Genomic DNA, 13,225 nt, shown 5'->3' with positions numbered 1-13,225 from the left:
TCCCAATTAGCAGTGTGTCAATTTAAAAAAGCTCTGATTTGATTTGTATTCTTTGAATTTCGTTGAATTTACTTTTGCGCCGAGCAATAAAGCTGACTTCTCTTTGTATGTAGAGGCAGTAAGAGAAAAGTATTGTTTAATGTTATTAACCAAGACTCTTCCAACACTTTCTGCACAGTTTAGTTATTTAAGCGTAGTGTAGCTTCGTTGCAACCCAAAGGCAGAGTGATTTAAATGTCACCTAAATATTAATGTGAAGCTATAGTCAAATTAAAAGTGTGAATTTGTAACAACATAACTGTTAATTGTCTTGGTGGCCTTGCCATCCGCTGCTGCAAATGTCATGTTTCCCTGTTGTATCTCTAATTGTATCATTATATCCTGGTTAAAAGACTCAGTTCTGAACTGCTGTGAATTTGTTGAAACAAATATGAAATACTGTTCCTCCTTCCTCCATCTTAGATGTATGAGTGACAAGTCAGTAATTGAGCTTGTTATTTTTGTATTTTTAACGTGGTCTTCTTGTTTTAATTTGCATAGAATACGCCAACCATCTCGTAGTCTGAACTTCAGTGAGAAAAATTTGAATATTTTATGGTCATTTGTAACTATTCTGTGGCGTTTTATGGAGTATATATTTTGTATAAACTTTGCTGTTGGTAGAATTACTTAACAGATAACAGCACCTTGGTAGCCAGACAGTTACAGTGCATGCCATATAACCACAAAGTCCTGGGTTCGATTCAGATCATACCCCCTCTCTCTTCCCCTATCTCCAGTCCGCCTCTATGCTGTCATCTGTCTTATAAAGCCCAAAAAATAATCTTAAAATAATGCATATGAGTTTAGACAATGTTTAGATACCCTTAAGCTTTTGGTGTTAAATAATTTCTCGTGCAGTCTAATCCACTCTTGGCATTTAACAAAATGTTTAATACAAAGTTGAACTTGGAGGGGTCAAATGCTTTTTATGAATTAGAATCTTTTATCAAAAGTATGTTTCACGGGAAGTGACCTCTTTTTTTTAAGTTTTACAGAGTGCTATTTTTTCCCCTGAAAAGTTCAGAAAAGCCAGCAGTGCCTGACCTTTTTCAAGGCAGACATTTTGACTTGTCATAATAGGATCAACACAGGTGAGACTAATTTCATTAAAAATGGCTCAGTTCCATCAAGTGTCAGAGGGTGCTTTTCCTAATGCCAACATGTCTCCTAGATTCCGTTCTTTGCGTCCTCTCCTTGTGTCTAAGCCCCTTGTGTCCTATCTCCCACAGGAGATGGTAGTGGAGGAGGTAAGGAAGAGATGGAAGGAGTGAGGAATCGAGGCAACAGGCATTTAACAATCTGAGACATCCTTGTTTGTATGAAAAGTACAATATTGTACAAATAAAGTGTGACATGTATATGATTGGGTGATGTATTATATACACACAAACACACTCCTGTCTACGACAGCATGAAATACAGCAAATTAGTGGAATGCAATTTCTTTATTGATAAAATAAGCAGCGGTTTGCACTTGTAAACATTTCAGGATTATAGCAGTTGAGTTGATTGTAGCCTATATTCAACGATAAAATTGAATATCAAGGTGAAATGTCATTAAGGAATGCAGTTAAAACAGTGTCTTACAAGGTGCTAAACAAACAGTAAAGGGCAGAAAGTTTGAATGTGCAATAACTTATAATAAATAACTAATACCTACAACTTATGAAAACAAAAGGAACAGTAGAATTGTAGAGTCTTGCCATGATTTGAGATTTTTCCAGCTGTATTTTATACTTCACGAGCGTCAAAAAGACGAGGATAAAGCGCAGTTTCCTCGCTCTCAGCTCCGCCACAAGCCTCCTCTCTGCTTGCTACTCATCTACTCAAGGTGCATTTAAGGGATTGGAAGATCCACCATGGTGGCAGGGAGGACCATTTCTGGGTCAAGCGAGAGGACACAAGGTTAGCGTATTAAAAAGTACCCTGTGAGCCAGCTTGCACAAAAGGCCCTTCTCACGGTAACCGGTTTGACATGCCATTGCAGGGAAAACACAGGTGTAATTCTATCAATCCATTTTCTTTCTTGTCCAGGGCCGGCACGTTGGGGCAGCAGGCTTAGGAGGGTATTCCAGACGTACCTCTCCCCAGCAACGCTTTCCAGTTCTTCCCAGGCCAGACAAGATTTATAATCCCTCTCGGGGCCTCTTACTAGTTGAACCTCTTAATGGAGGCGTCCAGGAGGCATCCTGATCCGATGCCCAAACAACCTCAGCTGGCCCATTTTGATGCAAAAATGCTCTCTTACGAGCTACTTCTGGATGTCTGACTAGCCCTAACCAGAAGGCTGACCTCAGCCATCATACGAAGGAAGCCAATTTCGGCCACTTATTCTTTTGGTCACCTAGAGCTTTGCCTTCCTGCTCAGCTTCCTCTATTCGCCACAACAGTCCGGTGCAACACTGTTATTACTGCCGACGCCGCACGTGGAGGCACTGACTCTCATCCCGGCCGCTTCAAACTTGGCTGTTGACCGCCCGAGTAAATGCTGAAGGTTATGCTCTGAAGAAGCCAACAGAAGCACATCATCTGCAAAGAGACGCAACTCTGACATCCCCAAACCGGACACTCGCATCCCTTCGGCTGCGCCTTGAGATCCTCAGAACAGGATCAGTGACAAGGGGCAACCCTGGCGGAAGCCAACACTCACATTTAACGTGTTTGACTTTGTGCCAAGTATACGGACACAGCTCTCACTTTGGTTATACAAGGACAGGATGGCTTGTAGCAATAAACCTGCTACCACATATGTCCCCACGTGACCCCCAGGGGACATGGTTGTAAATCCACAAGACACATGTAGACAAGATGAGAAAACTCCCGTACCCCTCCAACATTCCTGCAAGGGTAAAGAGCTGGTCCACTGTTCCAGGGCCAAGGTTAATTCTTCAATGCTCCTCGTGGATCTGAAGTTTGAAAATCGGTCAGAGCCTCCTTTCAGCACCCTGGAATAAACTTTGCAGAGGAGGCTGAATAGTGTGACACCCTTGTATTTGCAGCACACTCTCAAGTTCCCCTTTTTAGAAATGGGTGCCACCACCACCAGTTTCCCTTTACCGGACGAGGTGTGACAACTCTTTTCTGGCCGATTGATATAAGGTCAGTGAATTACTCTTGGTCTGGCCCCAACCCTGGGACAGACGGTTTGTCCATGTGCACGCAACTGGTTCACCTTGTGGCATCAACAATGACTCTTATTTTCTTACATTCTGCTATGACCATGTCCCTTAATTAAGAGTGGTTTCATGAACTACAGGATAAGTTAAACTCCAGGAATTCCTCAATTGCCACATCATCACTGAACTTTTACAGGACGCTCTGAAGAGCACACTGAACACATTTCCACCTCCGTCTCTTGATTCATACAGTATCTTACTATGCACTACTCAGGAACTGTATGCCAGCAACGTAGTAGGAGTGAAGCCTTTCTAAAGGCAATTGTCCTATTTCTTTTAATTCTTTCAACATGGATCAGTTCAATTTGTTGTAATAAGTTATGCAGTTTTGGAACATTAACTCATTCTATCGTATCTCCTGTAAATTGCTTTCACTAGCAACACCAAAAATACATTTAGTTTGTGATTTTATTTCTATTCAACATACCAGCACTTTAATCTTGTATATACGTATCTGAAATATGCCAGGAGTGTTTACATAATTATTTTAGTAAAATCTGTGCATGGCAGCTAAAAACTGGTCGAGGTTAGACACATAAAACAACTTTATTAAGGATAGAAAAAGATAGAGGTCCTAGAAAATGTATGTGTTCAGGACTAGTGTGAGACACAATATGAACGCAGTGTTGTAGACAAACTCATACTTACCCTGACCTCCACACCTTTACATTTCACTGCCATACATGAACATCTCACATACTTCCTGCACTGAGACAAAACATAAATCACTGAGTGGGTTTACTGTGCACAACTTGTACCCATGAGGCTAATGCTGTGTTCACGCTACGAGTGAAATAAAGAAAAAAAAAAAAAAAAAAACTGCCAAAGCATGGCCAGCTACATTGTCAGCGAGTCACCGTTTTGATCTGTAGTGCTTCACTACTGTAGCGAGTGTCAGGCGTCAGTTAATAGCTTCATGTCACCGGTTCCCATTGAAAGGACTCGTAGCCTGCGGCTCGTAGTGTGAATGCAACTTTCGTCAAGTCCACTTTCAAACCTGCAGCACATATTTACAGACACAAAACTATATTGTAAATAGAGAAATGTCCTTCTTTACAAATCATGTTAACATTATCTTTCACGTCTTTTTGTTGAACCTTGCTATGAGCACCCTCGTACCCATTAGGTACCCCAATCTGCATCACAGCCTGCAGAGGTGCCATACACATCTGCAGAGGCCCTAGACACAAGGTGCAGATAGGGGAAAGGCAGGAGAGGAGCAGGATGAAAAAAAATCATAACTAGATGTCAGACAAAGATGGAGAGACAAGCAGAAGCAACCAGATAAGAGTAAAAGGTCAAGAGAGAGAGAGAGAAATAGGAGAAAATGGACAGAGGTTGACATATCTAGGCCAGCATGAACACATGCACATGTAAACACAGTCCAATAATACCTAGAGGTCTCTACTATACAAACACAGACACTGAGCCTCCACTGACAGAGAAAGAGTTTGTGTGTGTGTGTGTGTATAACAGTGAGAGGTCATCTTTCACCAAGCATTGAGATCACACCTGGGCTCTCAGTGCATAGATCTCCACAGGGCTGTTTGAGCACACACACACACACACACACACACACACACACACACACACACACACCCTGTGTGCCTTCAGGCCGCATCGTCACAACACCCGAAAATGTCACAGTGTTCCCAAGTCTATGTTCCCAGCATGCCTCTCTGTGGCCCCCTCACCCCCCTCTCCACTGCCTCCATCCCCACCGCCCACTACCTTCTCCCTCACCACCGATCCTGGTCGCTTTGCTGTTGCCATGGAGATACCAAGCCCTGCACCTTGAAAAGTGCACTTGGAAGGAGCAGGGGAGTGACAGACAATAATATACTTCTCCCCAGACAAACACACACACACACACACAAACACACACACACAAACATGTGTGTTTGTGGAGGTTATTATAGCAAGGCGTGTGTGTGTGTGCAGGCACGTGTTTTTGTGTTTCTCTGGGAGGTGGGTGTTCAGATGTCCGCTGCCTGTGCGTGTGCAAACAGATTGTGAGTGGAGAAATAGAGCTACATGATCAGACGAGACAAGTGGAGAAAATCTGTTGTGTCCTCAAAGAGCCTTTTCAGCGCTGTATGTGGTTAATATTCTTAATTACAAGTTTTCATGTTAGCCGACAACTGAAGTGTTTACCCTCCACTTCTGTGAATTACAGTCAATGCGGCGTGGTGGCATTCAAGCAAATTCTTAGAAACAGTTTGACCAATAAAATGCAACAACAACACGGACCGAGAATAAAACCCACACATACTGTAATATTCATTTATTATAATCGCCTCCAGTCGCCAACAGCAAAAGGAGTGTCATCTTTTTCTACGGAATGTTCTTGATAAAAGGTGTTTTGAAATCAAAAGATGAGCGTTATGCAGCTTTTCACATTTGCAAATTGATTATGCAGCACGTGTTAAAGGCTGTACGGAGTGAGCATATGCCATATTGTGTCCTGCAGGGCCGCCATGGCCCGTCTCTTCAATGACTCCTGCTGTCCTAGCAAGGTCAGGCAGCAGGCCACCACGTGTACGGATGTATTAGCATGCCTTATGAGTGCAAGGACAGGTGTTCCTAGTGTCTCAAAAAGGTTACATGATGAGGCATCAAAGCTCCATGACAGCACATCAAGCCAAAGCCATGAACCCCAGCACAGGTGTCTACTGAAAGTCAATTCACATAACTTCACATGGAGATCAATGCACAGGGGATTGTAGATAGGTGTGTGCATCTTTGTGTATGTGTCTGAGCGCATCTGTGTGTGCGCATGCATGCAGTAAAACACAGGTGAGCACACCACAATGCATATCTCAATACAGCAGGCATCATACAAGTGCACGGAAATAAGAGTTGGCTGAAAGTGTAACTGGACAAACCCCACAAGGAAACCAATACTACCATATCAATATCTTAAACAACTTGGCTTTCTTCATTATGTTGCAGTTTGTCTACAAAGAGAAGAAAGTAGGAGAGATTTATAGGAAATAGACTGTAAACGGAAGAGTTGGAGGTCTGTTAAACTTTGCTTGGGGGAGGTTGACTAAAAATCCAGGTGCACACCTTACTATTTTATTATTAAATAATGATTATTCTCCAACTCAAACCTGCTTTGTACGCTGTTCCACCTCCAGTTGTAAAAATCAGACGGGTTAAAAAAAAACATTGCAATGGGAGTAAAAAGCATTGAATCCAAAGACAAAACTCCTTATTAAACACTATTATACAAACTTATTTTCCGACACCAACTGGCCCAGATTGAAAAGGTAGCCAAAACACAGGTAATGTCAAAATCACAACTAATCAGACCAACAATCGTAATGTGTGTCTGCACCTTCAACAAGCATGTGGATCATCATGAACTACTGTTAAAAGCAAACAAAGACTGGTATCGATTTTTCGGACTCTGACATAACCAATAGATTTCATACAACCAAGTGGGAATGTATACTGGCACTTTGTCCATCTAATAGCAGAGTCCATGCAAAAATACATGCAATGATTCTTGTGAACAATTTGTGTAATTGCAGTAAAGACAGAGACAAACTGGATACAGCAATCTGCTACATACACTGATTTTACTGTTACTTTATGCTTTCATGGTAAGGTTAACTGACTGATTTTGTCAATACATTTCACTTTTCATTGGGTGGACTACTGTGAAGGCCCATGGAGCTCGACCCTCAGGTCAATATAGTGCTTATACTTATTCACCAGCAATGCCAATACATTGCCGTCTACTGCAGGACCACCTTCAGGTGTGTGTTTATTTAGTCGGTCACACACACACACACACACACACACACACACACACACACACACACACACACCGCCTTTGCTATCGACTGTTTACGCACCATAGCTTTCTCAGTTCTCCGTGGGTGCCTGTGGCCTATTTCCCTTTATGCTTAACTGCATTCTGATCTGATTGGCCCGGGTGCCCTTTTGGATAAGTGATCACCACAAATCTGGAGCATGGAGGCGGGCTTGTTTCTGCATTACCAATATCTAATGCAGCTCCACTGAAAACGAGTAATCAAGTGTGTTTTACTGAGTACAGTATGATTAGATAGGACTATGCTCTGTACACAAGACAAAACCTCCAATTTTCTGAACAGCTGTTGGGGAAATAATCGTGTTTTCTCTTCTAAATTGCTCTCTTGCCTCGCACTAAATTATTATTTATTAATTCCCTACTCTCCTAAGAAGATTAGGATATGTCCTTTTGTGGATGATTCTAATCTTTGTTTGTGGACCTGTCTTGTTCATGCAGCCAGGGCAAAGGAGAAGTGGATTTTCCCAGGCTGCCCTGCCAGCAAAGACAGATTCTGCTCCCGGACCTCTGTGGCAGACTGGTCACTGATTTAAACCTGACCACGGGAAGCTCAAGGTCCTGCCCAGGAAAGAGTACTATTGTTGTACTATAATTATCGATGGGAAAGCATGTGTGTGAGAGTGAGAGAGTCTTTTTAAAGCTCCTGTCACATTGGCAGACAGAAGATGTCTTCCCTTCTACTACAACTCTCTGTGTGCTTTCACACTGACACTTGTGAATCTGGGCTCATTCTGCCTAAAGTTCAGTAACGTCAACCCTTTCTCTGTACCTGGGTGCAGACCAGGTGGCAACCTCTGGTTCTGAAAAGTGAAGCCATTGTATGAAGTGCCTTAAAACTGCATTCTCTCTACTGGCCAATCAGGGGGAGACTCCTCTGGTTTAAAAAAAATACAAAAGTCAGATTGTATGGAATTCATTCAGAAAAGGACTCTATTCTCACTTGATTTATTACCTCATCAAACATTGTAGAAGAGTTTATGCTCTCAATCGCTAGTTTTAAGTCTTCTTAAATGAAACAGGATGTTCATTTAATAAATGATGGTCCCGTTTAGAGTAAAGTAGATTAAGCAGGATATGCTTCACGACATGGCTACCATGTGATTAACAGGTCACTACCACCACGTTGTCTGGGAGTTGTCCGTGTTTGCATCTTAAAACTTTAACCCTTTCACAGTGTGTTTTTAGTTCATGAAAGTTTGTTGTAACATTTAGTTTGCCGAAAAATGTCATATTCAGGGTTTAGTTGTACTTAGCTCCACACTCTAATGTTACTTCTGGTTCCAAAGAAAACAAGACAGCGAAGGCTAAAAACCGAGAAGGCAAAGGCCAAAATGCAGAATCTGAGGCTTGAAAACCTCGTAGTCAACAAACCAATGGATGTAACAATCTGTACTCCCACTGGAGGTAAATTCATGTGTTCAAGCGAGATTTAATGCATCTTGTGATGACATAATTAAGGCTCATTCAAACAGCATTCATAACTATGAAAGGGAGCACCGAATTAAATTCATTTAAATGTAACTGCTGTGATCAGTGACCTGTAAAGTCACAGAGTTGACTCTGCTAAAGTTGTCATTAAGCAGGGTCCACAATAAAGGAGGCTATCATTTTATCTTATGCCGTTTTATATTCTGTGGAAAACTACAGTCGAGTTCACAGTCTGTTCTTAAATGCTTCTTAAGTGCTTTGTTTTAATTTGGCAAGCAAGCTGCTGGTTCTGCCTGTAATCTATATAATATGAGAGGCGATGTGAACTGTCCCTTAGTGGCCTTTTTGCATAGTCAGTCATTAGTTTTGTGGCGTCATTCAAAGAAAGAATAATATGCTATCTCATTAACAAACGGGCAGAAAACAAGAGTCAAGCTTAACTTAATGCCACATGCACACACACACAGTACAGTAAAACTCACTCTTATCTTTCAGATCTGTATGAACATTGTTGGAGAGTGCCCGACAATTTATTTAATTGCCAACAACTGCGTCACTGTAATTGTTGTGCATACAACAATAAAGAACTTGACTTTTTTTTTTTCTGTACTTTTAAATATGTGCCAATCTGGTTTCCAACAATAACAACCAGTTTAAGGTAACACTTCATGGTACAGCCGCATCTAATGGTGTCGTTTACCGACATCTACCATGCAATTCCTCTTAAGTAACGGTGTAATACCGTCGCACTGGGCTTCCTCGGGTATATTAGGGGCAAAAGATAAATGTACGGTACAATAGGTGTATGTCATGCACCTGTATTTGTCCTCAGTGCTGCTTAAGACTTTAAGACACAGAACATGGGTGTGATGTGGGTGAGTTTCATCTGTTCATACAAGTGTTTCTTTATGACCAAGCTGAGCTGCAAATCAGACTGGACCGGTTTGTTAAACCATTTATACTTACTATAGAATATTTGAAGTGATGTGAAATTCAAAACAATCCAGCTGCAGTTGTATCTCTCCAGTGTGTGTACCCCATTGGTACACAGTGCTTACTAAACACTTTCAGTAGAAGTCTTCTCCCCTTTTCCTCTAAACTACCCCGTCGGTACACAGTTTAACAATGATGATGTATTATACAAATGCACTACGGGAGCCAGTTTCACCATATTTGTAACACGCAACCTGCCATTTGCAACGTGAGCCAATTTCTTCTCGGATAAAATTTGACACATTTCAGTGATCATAACAAAACAACAAACATGCAACCCATGCATGAGCATGCGACTCACAAATGTACCTACAATTTGCATGCAACAGTAATTTGTGTAACATGGAGCTGCCACCACAGCAAAACTCGTAATTCACTGATGTGAAACAGGCCCCAGATCAGTAAAAGAGTTAACCTACTGAAACAAAGTGAGCTATTCTTGGTCAAAACTGCTCTTGTTTTGACTCAAACACAAACTTATAGTGTGAAAGTAGTCCAAATAAAAATCAATTAAGATATTTAATCAAAAACTGAGACTTAACTGTCAGTACATTTTATTTTCTGTTATGTGTGTACGAGTGGAAATGTGGCTAACATTTGCATCAAGTGAACAAAGGGACTTTTAGTCACAATGCTGCTCACGAGGTGGGATAATCCCTTAGAGGCATGTCCAGCTTTCAGAAGAATGAGAAGTATAATAGCACAGCCACGTGCCCACACACACTCAGAAGCGTGTATAGGTGTATTATCAGTTTCGCAGAGTGCAAGGGGGCAAGATGACCTAGTAATTGAATGGAAACCTTTCTTCCCCTGTCTTACATAGTGTGGGTTCAGGGTCGAGGCTGGTGCAGTCACACGGGAACCATTCAATTCGGAAGAGATTGGTGTAACGTCGGTGTTACACAAATATAGGAAGCGCTTTTACTGATGCAGCACTAATGTATAAACATGAGTCTGGTGCGAATGTTATCCTTGGTGTAGTGGACTCTATTATTAATCAAATGCAGAGTTGATATCAACATACATGATGTCAGCCAGTGTTAATCAATATATAGAAGCCAGGGAGTGTGAAGATATCACCTAATGAGGTGCGATGGAAGTTATGTAATTGTCATGCCAAGTGCATTGTAGTGTTTCAGAAGACAATGAGGCAAGGCACGGGACATAAAAGACTGTTTTTAATTCCTGGTCATTGAAATATTTGAAATACACAAAACCAATCTGAGTTTGCATCAATCCAAGGAGATCTTCACATGTCTCAAAAACTTTACATTTTACAAACAAAAATCACAATATCAAAAAAAAATCTCTTGTATTTCAACCCAACAATACAATATCTTAAACCTACAAATTTAAAAATTTTCTCAGAAGAGCAAATGTACTCATATGCATAAGTGCCTGTGTTGTGTATAAAACCAGAAGGAATGGTGGGCTTTTCCTGCTTTTTTTTTTTGCCCTGGACAGCAGTTTCAGCAGGGTCAGAGGTCTCAGGCCAAAGGGTAAAGGAGTGAGTGAGTCAGGGTGAGCACACTGGAGGTGGCTGGTTGACAAATTAGGGCATCAGTGAGGACAGACGGTGATGAATGGAGGACCAGACGGAGGAGAAACAAAGACATGGCAAAGAGATCTAATGACAGAGAGCAAGAGAAGTGTAGGGAAGAGCAAGAGAGACAATAGGAGGATAGAAGAAGAGGAAAGGCAAGACGCAGTTGATGCTTCCTGTTTAAAGCCAGCAGTCATTAGTGAATTATTAGTGCAAACAAAGAGTGCATACACACATAGCTCCCCGGCCTTCTGTTTCAACTAAGCCGGCATTTTTCTTACCCCAAAACAGAAATTGTTCTGAAAACGGTCTCCGGAGTGGCTACATCTTAAAAAAAACCAGCTATGTTACCCAAAGATGTTGGGGACCGTGTAGGACAGACATAGACATTTTTGCATTGTCCAGGTATTTTAGTGTGGACAGTGATCTGTATGAAAATGTCCTGGAATCGACCGTCACTTTCACATTTAAACAGCATCGTAAAAAGACCTTAGATCTAATTTATAGGCAGACTAGAAAATTGGCCTGCAGGAAAATTTATTACAACTTTAAAAAGATGACATGCCACTTAAACCACTTGAGTAAACCTGTATTTTGCTGCTTTTTAGGAGCCACTCGATGCAGTAGAGTCACAAAAAGGGATTGACCCCTCTCTTCCACCAGTAGATATTTATCATCCGTCAGCTAACAACTTCCACCATGACCGGTTCTGCCCACAAGGACTGCATCAGGACCAATTCTGATCTCCATAATTATACTCTGACACACACATGTGCTCATTCAAACAAAGACCACATGCTTTATGAAAACCACAACTGACACACTGTTCTTTTGTGCTATTCTAAGTATGCAAAAATATGGAAGGACTGAAAAAAAAAAAAAAAGCATTATTACGAGTCCAGCCGGAAATAGAAAACAAGAGGACAGCATCCGACTGGTTAAAGGCACACAATGTTCCAATCCACATTTTCCTCTGTATTATAAATACTTATCCTCGGATTAACATAGCTAAATGTAAAATGTGTCATACTATTATTGCTATAATAATAAAACATAATCACTGCCCTAATCCTAATTAAGCTCATGACGTGTTTTGATACCATTTCAAAATAGTGGGACACTCACAGTGCACACTGAGCCATATTCTGAATACCAGAACTTATGAAAGTAAACCTAAGAGAGACCAAAACAGTATAATCGTTCCGGGCATGTGAGCCCTTTGGCCTTCCACACCTGTGGGTCACATTCTGTCCCCTACTAGTATTTACTGCTGACCTTTTAATTCATCTTTTTCCAAACAGAGAAGTATTAGTTGCTTTATACCGTAAAGATACGCAAATCAATATTTTCACATTAACACTGGCTCGATTAACTACTTTAGATTTAAAGTGAAAGCAGTCGCTCACAGTGAATAATCAAGTGACTCTGCAGTTCCCCTCACATCTAAAGAGAGTCTCTTTCAGCTCACTGTTTTGCTTTTCTACAGCCCCCAACTTTAGCTGGATTACTCTCGTCGCTCTCATCATCGTCGTCGTCTCCAGCTGCAACAAGCTGTTTTCAGCAAAAGTGCTCTGATCATCCTACTGTCAGCAGAGTAGGTTAGACACTTGCTGGTGAGCACAGTGGAGCATTTAGCAGCTGAAAACAACTTTTCTCAGGAGTCGGTTGAGACAAGAACAGATAAAAAACTAAGGGAATGGACTTCGACAGGTGGTCAGAAACATGACACGTCTGTCTTTTAAGGTGGAATGTTTTGAGATATCACTTTGTATGACAGACTGTTTAGAAACTGATCTAAACTTTAAACACACAGGTCATTTTCAGCGAAAGTGTGACAGCAGACACACAGACGGATATACTGTAACAACGATCACAATCACAATCGCTAGCAGAACCGTTTTTTTTCACCTCGTGTGAATCACGATCACTGATGCCATGGTTTCTACCCCTTTTGTACCACGGCATGCTTCCTTTGCGTGTGTGAGCTCTTGTGCGTGAGCACGTGTATATCCTCCGCAGCACAGAAACATTTTATGCACCCCAACACAATTTAATTTAGTTTAATCTCAGCCTCTCCACTGGGAATGCAACATATAATTAAACTTTATGGAACTGCCCTGCAGCTCATGTGAAGAAGCAGATTGTCTGTCTCTCTCACACACACACACACACACACACACACACACACACACACACACACAC

At 41.4% G+C, this 13,225-nt stretch overlaps 1 protein-coding gene across 1 annotated transcript in view; it reads right to left on the bottom strand.

Moving 5' to 3' along the window:
• The window catches only part of LOC116389488 (A disintegrin and metalloproteinase with thrombospondin motifs 2-like), a 157,130-nt gene that overhangs the window by 107,494 nt on the left and 36,411 nt on the right, over positions 1–13,225 (bottom strand). The gene's annotated exons all lie outside the window — the stretch shown is intronic.

The sequence above is a fragment of the Anarrhichthys ocellatus genome, unplaced genomic scaffold (assembly GCF_004355925.1).
Source record: "Anarrhichthys ocellatus isolate YVR2014 unplaced genomic scaffold, GSC_Weel_1.0 scaffold19, whole genome shotgun sequence".
NCBI lineage: Eukaryota > Metazoa > Chordata > Actinopteri > Perciformes > Anarhichadidae > Anarrhichthys > Anarrhichthys ocellatus.
This window is presented reverse-complemented; position numbering and strand designations above follow the sequence as displayed.